Genomic DNA, 16,584 nt, shown 5'->3' with positions numbered 1-16,584 from the left:
CTTTGAGTGTGGGCAAGGAAACAGGGGCCCCATGATTTCCTATTGCCCGGGGGCCCATGAGTTGTCAGTCCACCCCTGATCATAACCCTTTCATGTTGAGATGAAATACAACAGCCAATACTTTTCATAGGCTCAGACACTCCCTCTTCATCAAGCCTTAAATACTGGATGAAATGAAATGAGAGGACTCATCAGGGAACAATCTTTAGGTACAGTGGCTCAGTAGCTAGCTGTGCAGCAGCATAGACCTATGTTATCTACTTCATGGCATCCAGAACATGAAATGTCTATCATTATTGAATCCAATATGACTGAACAGACTATAAGAAAAAAAGGAAACTAATAACTTATTATTTTCAGACTGAAAATACATCTACCAGAGAGAGTGTCTGGTAGAGCATAGCAGTACTTTTCAGCCTGCCATGCTTAAAAAAAGGTTTTATACAATAAGGCTCCACGCACACTGGTTTAAAAATTCTGCTTCTATAGGAGTTTTTGTGTTTTGCCTGTAGAAGCAGCTGAATGTTATCCTATGTGTGCATGCACATTAGGTCATTTAGAGGCATATTTTAAGCTCAGGGTTAGAGGCACAAAAAAACCCTTCTGGTTTGCGTTTTTGATTGGAGTTTTCTGGTAGAAAAAAAAATGCTATACACTCCTAACTGCAGGTAAACATGTGCACAAAAATGCTCTATATGAGAGTTTTTTTCTGCTAAGGGAACTGGTGTTTTTTAAAGCCGAGTGTGCATGGAGCCTGACTGAGTTCTATTTAGTATTTAAAAAGATCATCTAATATTGTGATTGTAACCTAATGTCACACTATAATCATCATCATCTCCGATGGTCAGACTTCAACCAAAGAGAAACCACAAAACACATGAATTACTAAGACAAATTGAATATTATTAAAGCATTTGTAACTACTATTATTAAAACATTAAGCATATCAACCCTGTATCAACAAATTTGGTGATCTGAAATCAAAACAATTTATTTTAGCATTTGATAGGGTAATCGTTTATTGTATAATGTATCTTAATGAAGTTTAATCCATCACTCCTGATATTACATCTGGGAATGGTGCTAGTAGACATTGCTGACAGCTATGTATTCCCAAATGAGCTGTCTCTCTAAATCTTTTTAGACATGTCTGATAGTTCTCTACTAGTTAAGAAAAGAACTATGGAAGGTCACACATGGAAAGTCACATTAAGGTATTTAAAAGGATTAGCAGACCCAGGAATCTGTTTACAGTGCATTATTTGCACACAGTGTATTGAATGCCACAAAGACTTGGAGTAAAAGAATTAATCTCCAGAGTAAAGGAAGTTAGGATAACATTGTGCAGGCTCACGTTCCTGAATTAAAAGATTTATACCCTTCAATTTATGGATCAGCAAATACTCAAGGTTTCATGCAAAGCACTAAGCTGAGGTTGAAAAACAAAATCTGGTTTCATTATAGTTTAGTGAAATCCGTTTTGTTTTTATAAGTAGTCATATAAAATATGTGTAATCCAATAAAGATATTGGTGATTAAATTAGAGATATGTAAAACATGATAAAATATTCAGCTACTCAAGCTGTTTAAAACACATGCTTGCTAAAACACAATCAACTAACAATGGAGATCACCAATATATTATATCCAGAAATATTTTAATAAAGGCGTAAAATTGTCATTTACATAAGAAGTGTATAGAGAATCTTCAGAAAATAGAGTTTGGATTTTTTTTTTGTTCTTTAGCTTGATTTTCATAAGAAAACATATGATTGAATATCAGTGTACAAAATAAGCAACAAGAATGAAGGAAAAGCATGGATTCGGGTGGAGTAGCATTAAACAATAAGACTAAAATAGGGGACAGACAATATTCATTGAAATTTGACAGTTGTTTACCTTCTGATAGGCTGGTTTATGGCATTGAAAACAATTTTAGAGAACAAAAAATTGGCAGTGAGAAAGAAGGAAAAAAAAAAGGGGGGGGGTAGAGGTAGTAAGTGAAAAACTCAATAACAGGGAATAAGTATTCTCTAGAATGGAGGTCAGCAACCTGAAGATTGAGATTTCCCAGCAGATTTCTGCCAGGTGACTGCTAGATCGCGGTCTGGGCTTGCTGACCTGCCATCCCAGAGCGTTAATCAGTGTGCAATGCAGAGGTACTACTCTAAAGTTGGTCCTGTAATAGGGAGAAGGAGCCACATAAGCAAATGCCTCCTCTTGTAGTGCTTGCTTCTGTCCCCTGCGGAGTGATACCAACTGCACTCCACTTCTTATCCCAGCTAGAGGTCTCCAGAGTGGTGCCAGAAGCAGGAAAGAAGAGATCTTCAGGTTAGTGGGAAGCATTAGACTGGACATAATAGACACTGCACTGATGCGCTGCCGTTTACCCACGCCGTGTGTGCAGTTCAGTTTACCTGCAGCTTTCCTGTGGGTTTGCTGTGCTTAGCCATAGACTTCTATTATATCCTGCGGTTTGGGCGCACTTTCTGAAAGTGCACCAAAACACATAACTAGGCGCATGCTACATTTGCTAAGTGACTCAATTGCAGGGTTTTACCACCCTCCTAACTTTACTTGTGAACAGGGGTTCATTCACTCTGAAAAGCGATCCAAGTGTGTTTGACAGGTGGTGAGGAGGTGATACATTTCCTCCTCACTACCTGATTTAAACCCATGGTTGCCGTCCAATGCACATGATTGTGACAAGGTAGCACGGCAATTAGAGGTTTCAATCAGGTGTGAGGAGGCGACACTGTGCTCAGTGATATTTGACTTATCCCATGTTGTTCATGTAGATCTCCACCTCTGTATAAGTGCCCGGTATTGATGTGGTTAAGGTTGCCTACCTCTACTCTAGAGCAATGAGAGAAGGGCTAGGATTTTCCTAATTCATAATTTTGTTTATCTTTTCAAACCACTGACCCAGACATAAGAAAGATACGTCTCAAAAAAGAGGGTGCCCAGGATATAGATGCATTTACTAAACTATTAATGTGTTATTGGTTGCAGCTCAGACTGTCCAGGAGCTCAGGGATACCCTGGTCTAGATCTGGGAATAAATACCCCAGGACACCATCTGTCATATCATTAGGAGCATGCCCCGACGTTGTCAGGCACAAGCACAGGGGGCCATACAAACTACTGAGTACTATTTTGAGTTGCTGCAATGAAATTTCTAGCCTTCTGCATAATTTTTTCACTTTGATTTTCAGGATATCTTTGAATTCAGTCCTCTGTAGGTTGCTCATTTTCATTTCTATCAAATGATGGGGCATGCTTACATTCCTAACACATTACTCAGTCCATATCAGTATATACAGTTGCAAAAAAAAGTATGTGAACCCCTTGGGATTACGTGGAGTTTTGCATGAATTTGGCATAAAATGTGCTCTGAACGTCATCTAAGTCACAACAATAGAAGAACACAGTCTGCTGAACATAATACTACACAAACATTAGATGTTGCCATGGTTTAATTGCACATAACATGTAAACATTCACAGTGCAGGGAGGAAAAAGTATGTGAACCTTTGGACTTAATAACTGGTTGACCCTCCTTTGGCAGCAATAACCTCAACCAAACGTTTCCTGTAGTTGCAGATCAGACCTGCACAACAATCTGGAGTAATTTTGGACAACTCCTCTTCACAAAACTGTTTCAGTGTAGCAATATTCTTGGGATGTCTGGTGTGAATCGCTCTCTTAAGGTCATGCCACAGCATTTCAATCGGGTTGAGGTCAGGACTCTGACTGGGCCACTCCAGAAGGCGTAATCTGTGCTGTTGCAGCCATTGTTTTGTTGAATTACTTGTATGCTTTGGGTCATTGTCCTGTTGCATCACCCATCCTCTGCAAAGCTTCAGTTGGTGGACAGATGGTGGTACGTTTTCCTTCAAAATGTCTTGATAAACTCTGGAATTCATTTTCCCATCAATGACAACAATCCGTCCAGGCCCTGAGGCAGCAAAGCAGCCCCAAACCATGATGCTCCCTCCGCCATGTTTTGCAGTGGGGATGAGGTTTTGATGTTGGTGTGCTGTGCCTTTTTTTCTCCACACATAGTGTTGTGTGTTCTTCCCAAACAACTCAATCTTGGTTTCATCTGTCCACAGTATATTTTGCCAGTAGCGCTGTTGAACATCCAGGTGCTCTTTTGCAAACTTCAAACGTGCTGCAATATTCTTTTTGGACAGCAATGGCTTCCTCCGTGGTGTCCTCCCATGTACTCCATTCTTGTTTAATGTTTTCCTTATTGTAGATGTGTCAACAAAAATGTTAGCATGTGCCAGAGATTTCTGTAGGTCTTTAGCTGACACTCTGGGATTCTTCTTTACCTCATGCAGCATTCTGCGCTGTGCTCTTGCAGTCATTTTTACAGGACGACCACACCTAGGGAGAGTGCTAAACTTTCTCCATTTGTAGACAGTCTGTCTTACCATGGACACATGAACATCAAGGCTTTTGGAGATACTTTTGTAACCCTTTCCAGCTTCATGCAAGTCAACAATTCTTGATCGTAGGTCTTCTGAGAGCTCTTTTCTGCGAGGCATGGTTCACATCAGACAGTGCTTCTTGAAACCAGTAAACCCAAAACAGGTGTGTGTTTTTTAAGGGCAGGACAGCTGTCAGCAACACATCCAATATCATCACACTGATTGGAGTCAAGGTTGGCTCACTCCTGGTTCCAATTAGCTCTGGGAGAAGTCATTAAGCTAGGGCCTCACATACGTTTTCCTCCCTGCACTGTGAATGTTTACATGTTATGTGCAATTAACCATGGCAACATCTAATGTTTGTGTAGTATTATGTTCAGCAGACTGTGTTCTTCTATTGTTGTGACTTAGATGACGTTCAGAGCACATTTTATACCCAATTCATGCAAAACTCCACGTAATCCCAAGGGGTTCACATACTTTTTCTTGCAACTGTATATCCAGCATGATATTTTTCCCCATTGAGATCTGATGTGTTTTGAAACTGTTACTTTAAATTTTTTGAACAGTGTATATAAATACAGGTGCTTGCTAACAGTCAATAAATTGTCAGTAGTATTGTGTTTAGTCCTGTTGTCAGGAAATCCAGCATTGTTTACTGCATGAAAGGCTCTCTATCCGCCTCATATCAGACTGGTGGCTGATATGTCCTTTTTTCCCCCAGCCACCAATCTTGCATATTCTCCTTTGTAGCCCCTTGAAAGCAAGCATTGCTGCTTGCTTCAGTCTCAGACTACACAGTCTGATCCGCCTACTGCCAAGTCTGATTCATCTCTTCACCAATTTTTCCCACCTCCCATGACAGAAGAGTGTGCAACGATGTGGGTGGGCAGTGTCAATGTCCTTTTTGTAGAAGACTACTGATCCGCTGCCCATACAACCATATTCCCGCTCACTGAAGACTCTAAATCTCTTTTTTTCTGCCGTCACTTTTCTATGTTGCTATGTTTCTATTTAAGTAAAAGTATTTCTGCCTAGATTTCAGCTTTATTATTACAGGTAGAAGTCTGATTCCTCTTTATTCTTGGAAAAGAATGCTAATAGGATTTTTATTTAAGTTCACCCACCAATTTTATGAATGTGCACAGAATAAGTGAGTAGAGTTAAAAAAAAGAGCTATTCCTAATGTTGAAATAAGTAAACCTCATATCCATAGAAGCAAACTGTAGTGCATTTGTCTTAACACATTTAAATTTAGTAAGAGCTTTAGGTTTTATGTAGACTGTCTTTCCTTTTTTTTCATTGGCCTTAATACATAAATAAAAAAAAAATCACAGAATTCAATTATATATTACAATTCAGATACAAATAGACTGGTTTTCAAATGTTATATACAAGTTAATAAAATCAATACATATTCCTGAAGTATCAACAAAACAAAAAAAACAAAAATAACTACCAAAATTCGGATTTGTCCTATATAAGAACAATAAATATGTGTTGCTTTTGGGGATGCAATGCAGAGCCCCACAAAGTGTTCATATATTTTTACAAAGACCTGAAAAGAATAAAAATAAAAAAGAAAGAAAATGGAAACAAAAGGGAGCTGAGAAAAGTAAGAAAAAAAATCGTCCAAAGTGTTGCATCCCACCATGCTATTTTGGCTACAGGTTCAGAAGACAAGTGCCTGATATTTCATATATTTGATATATGTGAGTGGCGTTAAAAAAAGAGTTATTCCTAATGTTGAAATAAGTAAACCTCATATCCATAGATGCAAATTGTAGTGCAATTATCCTAACACATTTGAATTTAGTAAGTAAATATCAAAGTTCGACAAACTTGATCTAGATTTGTAAGAGCTTTAGGTTTATGTAGACTGTCTTTCAATGCTTATTTTTACTTGACTAATCCTATTTTTTGGTAGAATGGTTTAATTAATATATGTAATAAGCATTCCCATCAGTGTAATATGGGTTGTTCCCTCCCACTGTCATTGCCATCTTTATTGAACAGATTAGCTTGTTACAGAAAGTGGGAAAATATGGATCTACTGGCAGGATGTTCCAAGGAAAACTCAGAAATTCAAAATTTGCTATGTTAATGCTATTGACAGAGTGCAATATATACGGTAGTTATCTTTTTTGCGTTTTCCTATAGTTAAATTTTAAGTCTGCATGGCACAGAAAGCATTAGATACAATCTGCTTAACATCTTTCTTGCAATTCCGTTGGTGGATGTCCCATACTGTCAAGCCTTTGGAAAATGCTCACTCTATTCCTCTTTACTAAAATATCCCCGTTACCTGTATTATTACAAATATACATTGCACAGCAGACCAGAAAGAAACAGTCACAGTACTGACACCAGCCATATGGAATCAGGCTGATTTTTTTCAAACTTTTTTCTCATTACTCTTTAATTGTTGTTTATGTCATTTGAATGTCTCACCCTTGGCTATAGCAATAAAAAGAAACTATAAAAAGAAACTCACACAGATAAAAAGGTCTGTGCAATGAAACAGTTAAGTGAGATCTGCACACTTTATCCCTGTTCCTTCTGTGTAATATTTCAGTTCCATTCTGGTAAGTTATATTAATGCTTGCCTATGGGGATGTTCATAATGACACCATCTGACTCTTATCATAATTTCATTCGAGCTCATATTGCTTTTACATTTATCCCTATTTGCCATCCTGGCACATAACTGCCAACAGCAGACTGAAATTTTACCTAAATGAGAGTATTTCTGTGATGTGAAAGCACATTTCTCAGCACCATTTGCTTAATAGTGCACTGTATATTGTGAGGCAGTGAGCTCAGCATCCTAAGGCTAAGTTACTGGCATGCAGCTTGTTAAAGTTTCAAGGGCATGATAACAGAAGATTCTGCATGGCAAAATACTTTATTGTCTGTTACAAAATGACTTGTCAGGGCTGTCACAAGGAAACCATTTGAAAGAGTACTATGATAACCAGGCCTAAATCTATTCATCAAGTTTACAATTGGCTGCATAGCTTCTTATCCCTCATCACAGCATTCACCAAATTAGTCACAGTTTTTCCTTTTTTGTTATCCCTTTTTATATACTAAGTATATGTGCAGTATGCTACAGCTGTGATGTTCGCAGCCTCCTCCACTACCAGTCACAAACTGATCTTTAAAATCTCATGTTTTGTTCATTAATTGGCACTGTGTTCGTAATTAAGTGGCAGTGTTAGTATTTTTTATATTATATTTTTAAAATATTTTAATAGCTAGGGTCTGTTTCTGGGTCTGCTAATAAGTAAGAGTCAGAGTGGTGAAGGTGGCGATGGTAATGAACTGTGAGGGGTGAGAGTTAGAAGATCGGGGATAGTTTCCTTTTTACACCATGCATGCCAATTAATTGGACAGCTAGTAGCTGTTGTCACATATGAATACAAGTATAGAAAGTTTTAGGCAAGGTCAGATACAGTGTCAGTTATTAAACTAAAATTAGAGTGGCTGTGAACTAGGAGGAGCAGAATTATGAGATCAGGGATAGGTTGCTGGTTACACTGCGTATGCTTCAAGAACTATGGTGTCAAGATCCCTTGTCTTTAAAAGTGACTTTTCTCAATGCACATTTGTTTCATAATGCATTGCAAACCAACATACTGTATATCATTAATTTTGTATTTATCTTAATGTGCAATTTTGACATATCAAGCCCAGTGAGAAAATAACCTTTTCCAGTCTTAGTGAAGTTCAAACACACCGTCCCTAAAGTAGAGGTAATAAAACCTAGCAAAAGAAATGAAAGTAAGGAACAATGACTATACTGTAGTTTTTTACAAAAAAAAATATGCATTTTGGTACTTTAATATGTTTTTTAAAAGCTTTTCGTAGACAAATTTAATTACACCATGCACATTATTCTTCAGTTGAAATATTTTATTATTATTTAAATTTAGACACATAGGAGTTGAGTTATTACAGGCAAATAGGCTGTACACTTTGAAAGTGCAGATACACTCATTTTCCCCAGAGCTTAGTAAATTTGGTTAAGCTTCATTTTTTAAAAAAAAATATCCAATCAGATGAAAAGGAAAAAAAAACTATCATTTTGGGTAGCACATGACTTGAGAAAATGAATGCAATGGCACTTGCAAAGTGCAGTCTATTTGTCTTTAGTAAATCAATCCCATAATGTCTAAGACACACTGAAGTGAAATAAAAGAAATAAAGGACAGTTTCTTCAGTATGGTTGTTGCTAGGCAAAAAAAAAAGTGTTATTGAATGTTTCTATTTTCTCTTAAGTTCATGCTATATAAGAAATATATATTGGTCTGTGCAGGAAAACTATTTTTTTTGTCCTTTTGCATGTCTTTGATCATGCAAAAGAAATTATTAATGTTTATGCTTTGCTGCAATGTTGCTGCACCTTGTCAAAAGTTGTATTATAAAAGTAGTAGTTCATCTTTATTTTTGGAGTTAGTAGTTCTCTCTCTTTCTCCCCCTTCAAGTTTGAACCAGGGGCGAACTGACCATTTGGAAACTCTGGCACTGCCCGAGGGCCCAGGGTCAGTAGGGGGCCCCATGAGATGCCCCTGCTACCTTTTTCATAGGCTTTTTTGTGTTTGGGCAAGGACACAGGGGCCCCATGATCCCCTATTGCCCGGGGGCCCCATGATTTGTCAGTCCGCCCCAGGTTGAACTTTAATTTCTTGTGGTGTTACTGCATCTTCTAGAAAAATTATGAATCCACAAAAACTGTCCACTTCATTTTCTTGGGCATTTCTCTTTGACTTCCAAATTTGAACTTTATTCCCATTCTTCTGTTGCACCCCATAAAAAATGTTCAAATATGAATATTCTCCTCCTTATCAAAATATATTGGCCTCTCTACTGAAATATCTGAACCTCAACACCAATCTCTCATGCGGTTTCTGCACCCAGTAAATGTTTTTCTTTAAAATAGTGGGTCTCTATTCCTGATGTCAATGACTAATCTTCAATTTTCTGCATTTTGCAATCTCTGTCAAACTTGGAATGCCACGATCCTATTAATAAATTAGTGTCATTTGCTTTGATTATAGTCATTGGCTTCCTTGGAGAACTCAACATTCTGTTGGTACATTTAACTGATAAAAAATGCAATTCAATAGAACATATAAACTTGTGACTCAACTAGGATTTTTGGGAATATCCTACAAGTGTATTTTTTTTATTTAAAAAAATACAGTTTTAGAGTTTTCTAAGGGGCTCAGTATGTGACTGAACTCCAGGATTATCTGGTCTGCTGAGCTAAGGGAATAATAGAGGAGGTGGAAACCAAGCATAAAGTTGGCCATAGAAGGAGCAATTTTCTTTCCTGCAGCCCATGGTTGCAGGAAAGAAAATCACTCAATCCCCTATAAACACAGTAAGGGTTGATGGAGGAATCTCTCCCGCAGAACCATTATGTTTTCCCAGTGTGGGGGGTGGGGGGAGCTTTCCTAGTCAGGTGAACACAGTGATTATTTCTAGCAGGTATAATAACCTCTAGCAATAATCACATGTATAATCCGACAGGCTGGTTGTACCTGGGTTGATCGATCAGTCAACTTGTACATTCAGCCTGCCCATACATAGTTCGAATCTCAGCTGGCTTAGGTAAGAATCACTAGTGTAATAGATTTCTATTTACATAGCTCACTTATCTTAGCTGAATGCATTGTTTGATTCTGAGTATTATAAAATTATAAATATGTTCAAGAGAATGTTATGAGTAGTTTAAGAAACAATTTCAAAAGATGGAGACACAGTACTGTATGTACTGTACTTGAAAAGAAAATAGCACAATTCTCAATTAATATGTTAAACTGTTTATTTAATTTTGATATTTATCACTCAAAAATCCTGTACTTGTCCTTGAACGGACTAATAAACTATACCAAATAAACAATCCTACACTGTCTATTATCCTCAGCAGGTTACCTCAAGGCTGTAACTCACCTCTGAACCTCTGTGTGAAGTAGGCAATATCATAGCAAGGTTGCTACTACATACCATGTAGTGATGTTGACCTTGTTTATAAAACACATATAAAACAAAAAAAAATCATATTAGAAGTTTTTCTTTCTGCTCTACCAAGTTACAGCAAAACAGAAAAAAACAAGCTTTCAGATGTAAGAGAGTTCTGTAGTGCATTTGTATTGCCCCAAATCCTGTGTGCTTGCATTGATGTTTTATATGGATACTAAAAAGGTTAAACCTGAATGAAGTAAGAACAGTAAAACACTGTTAAAAGCTATGCTTACAAGTAACATTTTGTCTTACAGCTGTCTCCAGTGCACAGTGGACAATGATGTTCCCGAATAGTTTACTTAGGTTTCACATTGCATCTGCAATCACTTTCAAGGCATCTGTGATTTCCATACTGGCAGAATAATTATGTAAATATGTATTCCTGTGATGACACCATTGTAAGTGCCTGCATTAGGACCAACAGAGAGATAAAATACATCAATAACGGTTTTGGGGGAAAAAATCTGTCTGTATTTTAAAGTGACATTGGCATGAAAGAAGTATACAGTGGATGCCATTGTAGCCCCCTTCTGAAAAAGTTAGATATGAATGACAGAAGGTGAACAAGAATTCTCAAAGTAGAGTTTAGTAATGGCAGCCCCCATTATTGTTTTATGACACTGGGCCTTTATGCATGGTACTCAGTTTTAAATTCCCAGCAATTAAAATTTATGGTATCCATAGAAATTTTTAACTAGGGATGAGTGGATTGGTTCAACCAAACTGAGACTTAAATTTGAGTGGACAACCTGCAGTGAGCACCTATTCACCCCAAATCTGCAATCTGCACAGTTTAATGCATGTTACTACAACACCCAGTAATGCAAGAACCATAATGAGGTAATTGTGTGCTGAGTTAAAAAGCAAGGGTCAGGCATATTTTTTAAGTATGTTAAGATGCAATGCCAGTCCATTTAAAATCAATGGGAGTTCTTAATGCACTGTGCCTTAATGCATGATAATACATATGTGCTAACATGACAAATAGTCTGAATGGGCCCTCACAGTTTACTGTCTGGCTCCATTATACTTCCTTTGCCTAAAGGGTAATCCATGATAGCTCCCTCCTCATGCTGCATAGTATTGTCCATGCATAGTGTCACCCATTTGGCCACCCTACTTTTCTATATTATGTGCTTGCACTAAATGAAACACTTTAATAATCAAGGCAAAGTTAGTAACAAAGTACAGAACTTAAATGGTGTTTGACCTAATATTCTGATAAGATGATAATACGAGATTTTCAAGCCTGGCCATATTATTGAGAAGATAGAATCAATATATAAAAATTGCAAAAAAAAAAGGGGGGGGGGGGGGATGGACAGAAAAAGAGCAACACAGGTAAATGCCACAAAGCCTTACACAACATCCAAAGGTGGCAGGGAAACAGAATCATGGACTCCAGGATTGCGGGAAGGCCAAGAGGAATACCAACTAGAAGGTAAGCCCAGAGCCAAATCGCAGTTGGTAGTCAGATAACTCCAGGTGTACAAAGCAACTGAAAGTAATCAAATCTAATGTAATCAAATCATTTAGGTGTCTGGAGCATACAGTGACAATCAAATCATTCAGGAAGCAGTGTGCAAAGTAACTGGCAAAAAAGGAGGGATCTACTACCACCACTTCTATTATATGGCTTATCCAAAGCTGCCTTCCATTTGGCCTCTAGCATAACCTTAAACCTCAGATGTCTTATATCACTGTAAGCTGTAAAATGGTGTTGGGCTGAAATGGAGTACTAGGTTTTAGCTCACCAAATAAAAACTATATACATAATAACACTGCAATCAGGTGTTTATACTAACCTCAGAAGTATGCGTTGGAAGCAAGTCAGAGCTATAGGATATGATATAACTTCCACTTCAAATTCCTTTACATCAGGTGAACAGCATATTCTAGGCATCCTCAAATGCTATCAAAGGAGCATTTTATTAGCACTGGAATCAAAACAAATGTGCTAATGACTGTCCTAGTCTCACACCAACAAAAAACACCAGCCAAAATCAACATTAATTGATATAATTTCCAAGGTACATGAGGAAGACATAAAACTCACCATTAGGACAAGAAGCTAAAATAATGTCCACCCACATATGTCAAGTAACTATATACCTCCAAGCCCTCAACACATGCTGGGATGTCTCCAATATACAGTATATTCCCTGGGCCTTCTTAGGATCCTCCCTATAATCCTCCCATAATTAGCCCTGATCAAACAAAAAGGAGGAGAGCGCCATGGGAGTCAGGGAGGGTCCTCTCCACATTGGCAGAGACCCCACAAGTCACCAATGCAGCATGTGGCATTCTCCTTATAAGGAAAATACCAGGCATGTTGCACAAACCATCACAAACAAAATGGTCTCTAGTATAATACTGTTGGGTCATCCTTAAACACACTGTTAATTTTTATATATTGATTCTATGTTTTTGTTGTGGTTGATTGACCTACCAGTATTTAGGCTGGTACAACATTAAAGGGTTTTTACCCTTTTTCCTCTACACTCTTATATGTACAGTATATACATATCTTACAAACATATTATTATAAAGACCACTGTTCCAGCTTTTCCCATACTAACATGCACACTCAGTCCAAGACACTCTGTATTTGCAAGTATAGTACCTTAACAGTTAAAAGAAGAACATAGTTTGCAGCTATTAAGTACCCTATTGTATTGATTGAATATTGAAACTGAAAAATGAATTCTACACACTCAATAAACTCGAGGACAGTTACAAGTAAAAGGTAAATCAACTTGGCAGGGCCACCGATAGGGGGGAACCACCGGTCCTCCTGTAGGGGACTGGCACACATAAGGGCCTGGACAAGGAGAGGGATCAATGTGGCAGGGCAGCAGTTAATTATAGGAAGGATGCCTCTGCAGCAGCTAAAAGTTGGTTTCTCCCCCTCTTCCTCCTGCCAGCTTTCAGCTGCTGGAGGGAGAGGCACTGTCACGTACCTGATGGGAGACTGAAATGACGAGGTCGGCCTCACTTGTGTCACTAGCCCTGACCCCACTGGAGTTGGAACAGAGGGAGTCTAGGGACCAGGGGGACAAGAGCGCCAGTAGTTGTTGTTTGCAGCTCTTGCAGATGATGACCTTGGAAGACTGATGATCCTCTGATTCAGGCACAGTAGTAACAAGCAGAGCAGGTCTTGTAGATTTCCAGGCATGCACCAGAGCAAGGCAGGTAGTGAGGGTAAGAGACAGGAGCAGTGTCATAGGGATAGCCAGGGTCATCAACAGTTGGGCAGCATGGTACAGAATCAGAAGGAAAGCCAAGGTCAGGAGCAGAGCCGAAGTCAGGAACCAGTATCAATCAGGAGAGCAATCAGAGTCAGGTCAGGAACAAGCTGGGTCACCAACAAAGGAATCATACAGGAACAAGTAGGACACAGGGGAGCTGAAGACCAGTCAGCAACTAACATGGGCAGCGACACTCTTTAAATAGCCCGCCTGGCGCCAATCTTCACTGTGTGTGTGCACGTGCACGTGCGAGATCGCGCATTTCTGCGCGCATGCGCACAACCGACCACTCTTCTCCGGACGTTCCTATGCACATGCGCACTTCTATTCGCAATTCGTCTTGCCGGAAATACCTTACAGGCACACAGGTCATCATTCTTGTAATTGCCCTCCTGCTGTGTATAGTGTACAGATAGCTCATGTACCAATCATGCCGGCATTTGTATATAAATAGGGTCGGCATTTATATGTACTAGAAATTGCCCGCTATTTATATGTAACTTGCTCTGGCATTTTTATATAAATTGGTTCGGCATTTAAAAACCTGCCTTAATTTCATATACAAATCATACCCCCTATCCTGCATGCTGCCCACCTGGAGGATGTAAATAACCACTTATACTCACATTGAGCCTGCCATCAGATACTGCACTTGTAGAGTGGCTCAGCTCTGCAACAGAGATGAGTTGAGCGAAGGAGGTTATTGCTTGGGATGAAAAGGTGAACAGTTAGGGTGCAGAGGTACACAGTGAACGGATCACCATTTAGGGTACAGAGGTAAACAGGGGGTTAGCATGCAAAGGTGAACAGAGGGGATATGTAGAGGTAAGCAATGAGGAGGATTTGGGGTGCAGAGGTGAGCAGAGGAGGTGTTTGGGGTGCAGAGTTTAATGGGGAGGTTGGAGTGCAGAGATTATCAGAGGTGGGATTTGGGGTGTCAAGGTTAGTAGAGGAGGAGTTTGGGGGGCAGAGGTTAGTAGTGCAGGAGTTTGGGAGCAGAGGTTAGCAGAGGTGGGATTTGAGGTGCAGAGGTTAGTAGAGGAGGGGTTTGGGGACAGAGGTTAGCAGAGGAGGAGTTTAGGGGCAGAGCTGAACAGAAAGTGGTTTAGAATGCAGAAGTTAGCAAAGGGGGGTTAAGGTGCAGAAGTTAATATAGTGGGGGGGTTGGGTGCAGAGGGTAGCAGGGGAATTTGGAAGCAAAGGTGTACTGAGAGAGGAGATAAGAACGCAGAGATTAGCAGGGAGATGGGGGGGGGTGTCACTGTAAATACGTCTGTTACATCGCTGGTCAGTGTAAATGTCTCACTTACATTGGTGGTTGTGTAAATACTCCTGTTGTGGTCAGTGTAAATATCCCAGTTACACTGGGGGTACGTTTAAGGTCCCCCCTTGCATTGGTTGTCAGTGTACATTTCTTCTTACATTTGTGGTCAGTGCAAATTCCCCCCTACATTGGTGGTCAATTTTGAAATCCCCTCCCATGCAGGTTGTCACTGTAAATCCCCCTTATATTAATTTTCAGTATAAAGTTTACAATACATTGTTGGTCAGTGTAGCCCCTTCCCCCTTACATTGGTGGTCAGTGTAAATTCCCCATTACATTGCTGGTCAATGTAGGGTCTCTTTACATTGATGGCTAAAATTGGTGGTCAGTGTAAATTCACCATTTCACTGGTGGGCAGTGTAAGTTTCCCTACATTGCTTGTCAAAACAGAAACCCCCTCCTTATATTGGTGGACAGTGAAAATTTCCCCTTACATACTGTATGTGATGAGTGTAAATCCCCCCCATACATTGGTGGCTAGTGTAGAAAGCCCCCTTTATATTGATGATTGGTGTAAAATCTCCTGTTACATGTTGGTCAATGTAAATTCCCCATTACATTGGTGGTCAGTGTAGAATCCCCCACTACATACATGCAAAAGATTTCCAGCTTTGCTTTACATGATTCAAAATTTTCCACAGTGTAATGCCTCCAAACTAGTTTTAGTACCCATGTTTTTTACTACCTACAAAAACCTACAACCATCAGTAATCACAACAGATGTTGCAGTAATCAGCAGAATGGTCAGTGCCAAATGATCTTTTCTAAATATGTTATTCCAAATCTGTCTGCAGTGTAATTATGTTATTTTGTCACTGTGTTCTCTGCAAGGATTGTAGGATTGCCACACTTTAGATTAGATTGTACAGACTAAGGCTAGCTATACATGTGAAAATGTCTCTTGTTCAGCCCCAAAAGAGGGAAATATGTAATTTATCTTCCTTTTCTGAATGGACACAGTAGGTGATCTGTACCAGTTGCTCCTGTGACCATTAATAACTAAAACATAGTGATCTGTGTTTACTATGCTTCAGTTTATGAATGAACAGGAGCCTCTGTCTCCTGCTCACCTATCCCAAACCGAAGTCAACTTTTGTAGGAACAGACAGTCAATCTAGGCCACACAGGTGCACCTGAGTAGCAGCAGTGCATGGTGGGCCAATTCCGTTCATAGAGGCAGAGGTCAGCATAGAACTTGTTGGTCAGCTGTTTGATGGCAGGCAATCTGGAATATTCAGCTCTTGCAGGCAGAAGTTGGTGATGCGGCACTTTCCAGGGTGTGTCTTGGGATGGCTAGGCCAAAAACGATGAGACTTCCTGAAGGCACAGGATGGCAGTACCCCACTCTGTAAGAAATCCCTGAGGCAAGAGAGCAGACCCACCAAATCCACTCAAATTTATAGTCTCCCATCAATCCACTCTGCATCTCAGCCATCTGGGGACTGTAGTTTGAGAGGGGTATGTTAACCCCTAGTGCAGGTCTACCAGATTCTCTGCTCTCTCATCAGCATACTCTCTGCTGGCAGGAAATTAGGTAAATGTTGAC

The sequence above is a fragment of the Staurois parvus genome, unplaced genomic scaffold, assembly GCF_062004578.1.
Source record: "Staurois parvus isolate SC_StPar_1 unplaced genomic scaffold, SC_StPar_1.0 ptg000202l, whole genome shotgun sequence".
NCBI lineage: Eukaryota > Metazoa > Chordata > Amphibia > Anura > Ranidae > Staurois > Staurois parvus.
Note: the sequence above shows the minus strand (reverse complement) of the source record.